The sequence below is a fragment of the Mya arenaria genome, chromosome 3 (genome assembly GCF_026914265.1).
Source record: "Mya arenaria isolate MELC-2E11 chromosome 3, ASM2691426v1".
In the NCBI taxonomy this organism is placed as follows: Eukaryota; Metazoa; Mollusca; class Bivalvia; order Myida; family Myidae; genus Mya; species Mya arenaria.
This window is the reverse complement of record NC_069124.1, coordinates 53080769-53087620: the sequence shown is the minus strand read 5'-3', so window position 1 is coordinate 53087620 and position 6852 is coordinate 53080769.

Genomic DNA, 6852 nt, shown 5'->3' with positions numbered 1-6852 from the left:
TTAGATCAAGGCGGCGGAGCTACAAACAGATTTAACTGCGCAAACAATCGTTGTTACAGTGTGTGAAATCCTATGTACACTTATGTACATTTCTGATGCCTCGTCAACCCGATATTGTTTTGGTACAATTTGAAAGGTTAAAACATATTTAAACTGACAAATATAACAAAATTATACTACAACCAAGCTGTTCAAAATATGTCCTTCAAGTCGGATTTCATTTGCAAAAGAACAGAGATATTAACTGCAATAACATGAACCACAGTGTGTTTTCGTATGTAGAATTTCCTTTTCGAATCATACCAAAACAAGCAATCGTTACAACTCGGCCATCTCCGCCAAGCTTTAGGATAGACCTCGTAATTCAAGATAAAAGAAAATTTGATCAGGTCGCTGCCGATTAATTCAATTATCACTACGCTAAGTAGACCCACGTAATAACGCAAACATTGTACTGAAAGGAATGGTTTTGATTGGTGAATTACTTACGCTTTGGAGGAACCTGAAAATGAACTTCAGGGCCGGTATAATGTTACTACTTCTCCCTACAGGGCCGGTATAATGTTACTACTTCTCCCTCTAGACAGGGCCGGTATAATGTTACTACTTCTCCCTCTAGACATTTAATATGTCCCTTGGCAGTTGAAAACACATAACACACGTTTTCAATATGGGCCCGCCATAAGGGAGTATTTAAAAAAATCGTATTATTTCCGAGGTGATATGTGTTGGGTAATGTCCGATGTGTTCCGATTGCATAACTATATGGAAACACCAGGCATCAAAGTTGAACAGTACTGCCAATGGCGAGATGAAATGACAAAAGTATTAGTAAATTTAAATCTATATATGACCACACAAAGACGTCACACACATGAAATACACAAGAAACTTGTAGAAAGCATGTTCTAATCACGGTATCCAATCCGTAAATAACTAAATATGCATATATATACAGGTGTACAGGTAAAATGTTTCTTGGAAACGTCATTTCTTAAACCACACAAGAAACGCAGACAATCAAACAGTCAAAAAAGAGGTTCATTTAAACTTAAGCAAATCTAAGAGTCTGAAAGACAAAACAATCACCAGATATCTGCACAAGAAATACCCTCATTTAAGTATACTAATTTACTGGTTTAATTTACCTCCAACTTCGGCCATGTATATTGTTCGTTTGTAACGATATACGTCATTTAATGTTAATAAATGACATTTTTCAATTTCCATCCTGGTTTGACAATTACTCGAAACAAATGAACTCAACTCATACTTTTAAGAGAGTACTCATAAACTAATTTACTGAAGTTTGATTGTACCGAAAGCTGACAATCACTCTCGATTGCGTTTTCTGGGAAGAAACCAACACTGGTGTCCATTCCGACAGGCCCAGAGGAAGTACCCCTGTCTGGGATCGAGACCATAGCCTCTTTGGTGAGATTGACACCTATTCCGCTAGACTACCCTTTCCGCTCTCACCCTCATGTGAGACATGTTTAAAACGGTTTTGTCAATGACAGTGAACACCTCGTAACTAAAAGTTAACTTAGTTGTTCTAGAAATGATATAAATATAAGCAATATGTTGGGACAAATCCCGGACAATCCCAAATTTAAGTCTACATTTGGAAAAAGAGTTGTTTTTATGGAGAGTGGATTGGTAAAATCTTCCGTAGACTCAGATCTGGGCAAATGTTTACCAACAGTCTCAAGTATAAGTCTAAGTCTGACTCAGGATTAACAACTAAAACTCTTAATCTTATAACTCTCATTTCTGATAGTGAACTTTGAATAAAATAATACCATTCAAAAGTAAAGATATGTTTTACATATATTTTGCAAAATAAAATGAGATAAAATTGATCTTTTGTCCTTTAAAAAATCAGTTTGAGACCCAGTCTTGAGACCATTCGTAAATATGCATAGGACCTGGTGAACATTGGTGAACATAACAGTTACAGTTGTAAATATGGACGTTTTGCAAAGACAACTACATTCAAAGGGAAAAAAATCCAGGGAACTCAAATTGTCATCTCAATACGGATGACACAGTATTGAGACCCACCTATGTGGTCAGTAGATGGCCACAAACGGACGACACAGTATTGAGACCCACCTATGTGGTCAGTAGATGGCCACAAACGGATGCCACAATATTGAGACTAACCTATGTGGTCAGTAGATGGCAACAAACTGATGCCACAATATTGAGACTAACCTATGTGGTCAGTAGATGGCAACAAACGGATGCCACAATATTGAGACTAACCTATGTGGTCAATAAATGGTCACAAACGGATGACATAATAATGACACTAACCTATGTGGTCAGTAGATGGCCACAAACGGGTGACCCGGTAGTTAGCCCACCTATGTGGTCAGTATGTGGCTACAAACGGATGACACGGTAATGAGACCCACCTATGTGGTCAGCAGATGGTCACAAACGGATGACGAAGTAATGAGACCCATCTTTGTGGTCAGTAGATGGCCAGAAACGGACGACACGGTAATGAGACCCACCTATGTGGTCAGTAGATGGCCAGAAACGGACGACACGGTAATGAGACCCACCTATGTGGTCAGTAGATGGCCACAAACGGACGACACGGTAATGAGACCCACCTATGTGGTCAGTAGATGATGTGAGACCCACCTATGTGGTCAGTAGATGGCCACAAACGGACGAAACAGTAATGAGACCAATCTATGTGGCCAGTACATGGACACAAACGGATAACAAACGGACGACACGGTAATGAGTCCCACCTATGTGGTTAGTAGATGCCCACCAACGGACGACACGGTAATGAGTCCCACCTATGTGGTTAGTAGATGACCACAAACGGACGACAGGGTAATGAGACCCAACTATGTGGTCAGTAGATGGCCACAAACGGATGACACAGTAATGAGACCCACCTTTGCAGTTAGTAGATTGCCACAAACGGGTGACACAGTAATGAGACCCACCTATGTGGTCAGTATATGACCACAAACGGACGACACGGTAATGAGACCCACCCATGTGGTCAGTACGTGGCTACAAACGGACGACAAGATAATGAGACAAACCTATGTGGCCAGTAGATGGCCACAAACAGACGACACGGTAATGAGACCCACCTATATGGTCAGTAGATAGCCACAAACGAATGGAACGGTAATGAGACCCTCCTATGTGGCCGGTATGTGGCTACAAACGGACGACACGGTAATGAGACAAACCTATGTGTCCAGTATACAGCCACAAACGGACGACACGGTAATGAGACCCACCTATATGGTCAGGAAGGCCACAAACAAATGGCACGGTAATGAGACCCACCTACAGTATATGGTCACAAGATGGCCACAAACGAATGACACGGTAATGAGACCCACCTATATGGTCAGTAGTTAGCCACAAACGGACGACACGGTAATGAGACCAACCTATGTGCCCAGTACGTGGCTACAAACGGACGACACGGTAATGAGACCCACCTATATGGTCAGTAGATGGCCACAAACGAATGGCACGGTAATGAGACCCTCCTATGTGGCCGGTATGTGGCTACAAACGGACGACACGGTAATGAGACAAACCTATGTGTCCAGTATATGGCCACAAACGGACGACGCGGTAATGAGACCCACCTATATGGTCAGAAAGGCCACAAACAAATGGTACGGTAATGAGACCCACCTACAATATATGGTCACAAGATGGCCACAAACGAATGACACGGTAATGAGACCCACCTATATGGTCAGTAGTTGGCCACAAACGGACGACACGGTAATGAGACCAACCTATGTGGCCAGTGTATAGCCACAAACGGACGACACGGTAATGAGACCCACCTATGTTGCCATTATGTGTCCACAAACAGGTGACATGGCAATGAGACCACCTATATGGTCAGTATTGGCTACATACAGGCGACACGTTGGTCAGTATGTTGCCACAAACGGACGACAAAGTAATGAGACCCAACTATGTGGCCAGTATGTGGCTACAAGCGGACGAAACGATCATGAGACCCACCTATGTGGTCAGTATATGACCACAAACGGACGACACAGTGATGAGACCCACCTATGTGGTCAGTAGATGGCCACAAACTGACGACACAGTAATGAGACCCACAAATGTGGTCAGTAGATGGCCACAAACGGACGAAACATTAATGAGACCCACCTATATGGTCAGTAGATGGTACGGTAATGATACCCTGCTATGTGGTCAGCAAATGGCCACAAACGGATGATAAAGAAATGAGGCCCACCTATGTGGTCAGTATGTGGCCACAAACGGACGACACGGTAATGAGACCCACCTTTGTGGTCTGTAGACGCCCACAAACGGATGACACCGTAATGAGACCGACCTATGTGGCCAGTTTGTGGCCACAAACTGACGAAACGATAATGAGATCAATCTATATGGTCAGTTTATGGCCACAAAGGTACGACAATGTAAACAGATTCATCAATACGACCAGTTTATTGCAACAAATGGACAACACAGTAATGAGACCCACTTATATGCTCAGTATGTGGCCACAAACAGACGGCACGGTAATGAGACCCACTAATGTGCTATGTAGGTGGCCGAAAACGGACGACAAAAAATGAGACCTACCTATACGGCAGTATGTGGCCACAAACGGACGACAGAGTAATGAGACCTTCCTATTTGGTCAGTGAATGGCCACAAAAGGACGACAAAGAAATGAAACCCAACGAACAAAACGGTAGAGACCCACCTTTGTGATCATTAGAGGGCCACACACGGATGACAGGGTTATGAGACTCACCTATGTGGTCAGTAGACGGCCACAGACGGAGAAACGATAATGAGACTCACCTATATGGTCAGTTATTGACCACAAGCAGACGAAACGGTAATAAGACCCACCTATGTGGTCAGTAGATGGCCACAAACAGACAACACAGTAATAAGCCCACCTGTGTGGTCAGTAGATGGCCGCAAACGGACGACACAGTAATGAGACCCACCTATGTGGTCCGTAGATGGCCACAAACGGACAAAACGATAATGAAACCCACCTATGTGGTCAGTAGATGGCCACGAACGGATGACATAGTAATGAGACCCACCTATGTGGTCAGTATATGACCACAAACTGACGGCACAGTAATGATACCACACTATATGGTCAGTAAAAGGCCGCTTACAGACCACACGATAATGAGACCCACCTATGTGGTCAGTAGATGGCCACAAGAAAACGACACCGGAATGAGACCCACCTATGTGGTCAGTAGATGGCCATAAGAGAACGACACCGTAATGAGAACCACCTATGTGGTCAGAAAAAGGCCACACACGGGCGACACGGTAATTACTAATAAGTCATGCAGATAAGGTAAATAAATCGGCACAAACGGACGACCCAGCAATGTGAACAACCTATATGCACATTAGTTGGCGGCCAAAAACGGACGACCCAGTAATGAGACCTACCTATATGGTCAGTAAGTGGTCACAAACAGACAGCACGATAATAAGACCCACCTATTAGATCAGTGAATCGCCTTAAACGAACGGCACAGCAATGAGACCCATTAATATGGTAAGCATATCGTCACAAATGGACGGCATAAGTGTGGCCCATTTTTATGACCACAAACGGACGACACAGCCATGAGAGCCACTAATATGGTCAGTAGATGGCCACAAACGGACATCACAGTTTAAAGACCCATGTGTGGCCTGTACATGGCCAGAAACGGACGACACATTAAAGCACTTCACCGTGCGACGCTTTTTAATTTAGTTACAGATTCTTAAGTTAAGAACATTGCAGTGCCAAGTAGCTCAGTAGTATATTGATTTCTTTTGAATTCGCATTTGATTCTTGGAGAATCATAAGATTGTGTTTAATGTAGGGTTGTAAACAATAAGTTTGGCTAAATTGTTTACAGCCTTACATAAAAACTATATCTACAATTCATGTTTTGTCCTTTGAATTACAAATTTCTTTTCAAAAATGATATTATTTGAGATCACTTAATATAAGAATTATAACATTTTGATTAATGGGCTATAGGATAACTAGTTTGCGACTAACAAAAGGTAAACGGGTGTTAAGAAATGAAGACAAAAAGATGTAAAGACAGAAAGGGGAAAGACAGAAAGAGGAAAAGACAGAAAGAGGAAAATATAGAAAGAGAAAAGGCAGAAAAAGAAAAAGACAGAAAGAGTGAAAGACAGAAAGAGTAAAAGACATAGAAAAAGGCATACAGAGGAAAAGAGAAAAAGAGGAGTAGACAAAAAGAGAAAAAGAGGAAAATATAGAAAGAGTAAAGGAAGAAAGGGGAAAGACAGAAAGAGAAAGTGTAAAAGACATAGAAAAAGACATACAGAGGAAAAGAAGGAAAGAGAAAAAGAATTTAAGACAGAAAGAGGAAAAGAAGGAATGACAGAAAGAGGAAAAGAAGGAAAGAGGAAAAGACTGAAAGAGGACAATAGAGAAAAAGAAACATATAGAAAGAGAATAGGACAGAAAAAGTAAGAGAAAGAAAGAGAAAATGACTGAAAGGGGAAATAAATAGAAAGGGGAAAAGACAGAAAGAGGAAAATATAGAAAGAAAAAAAGACGGAAAAACGGAAAAACAAACAGTGGACAATATAGAAAGAGGAAAAGACAGAAAGGGGAACTATAGAAAGAAGAAATGACAGAAAGAGGGAAAGACATAAAGAGGAAACACAGAAAGAGGAAACACAGAAAGAGGAAAAGGCGGAATGAGGAAAAGGCGGAATGAGGTAAAAGAGAGAAGGGAAGCAACAGTAGAAAAAGATCTATGTTTATTCAGAGTTGAACGCGTTATTGCTACGAATTTC